Raw genomic sequence first — 576 nt, 5'->3', positions numbered from 1 at the left:
CCATACATTTAACAGTTAAGAATGACAGCGCTATTTATTTAAAACTTGTAATAAATTAAGCTAATTAATCGCATCAAACTTAACTATTATTAATTTAACAATACAAACACAGATTAACATTTATTGACGTGTCCGGTCTAGGCGAGAATTGCTATTTTCCTAAAGGAGACATGGAGGATATCTATACCAAGGGATATTTGTATCTTAAAACCACCGCTATTTTGCTATAGTAGGGTGGGGGGAGATGGGACACTTTTAATACATAATATCCAAATAGCCTGATCGTGTTTTAAAAAATTAACAACAGTCCGTGGAAGTCGTGAGGATACGGTTTTATAATTCATTGAATGTTCTTTGTTTACTACCAAATGGAAAGAGAAAACTAAACGAAAAGGTGTCCCACCTTCTTCCACCCTACTATATATATACATCGGGTAGAGAGAATATTCAAAACAACACCAGCACATATGCACAGAAAAAAACAAACTTGAAAAGTCTATATGGTTTCTGCGTATAGGGTTTTTTGGCACCAGCCACCGCACGAAGTAAGATTAAAATCAACATAAACTCGTATGT

Source organism: Ciona intestinalis, chromosome 8, assembly GCF_000224145.3.
Source record: "Ciona intestinalis chromosome 8, KH, whole genome shotgun sequence".
Taxonomy (NCBI): Eukaryota; Metazoa; Chordata; class Ascidiacea; order Phlebobranchia; family Cionidae; genus Ciona; species Ciona intestinalis.
Note: the sequence above shows the minus strand (reverse complement) of the source record.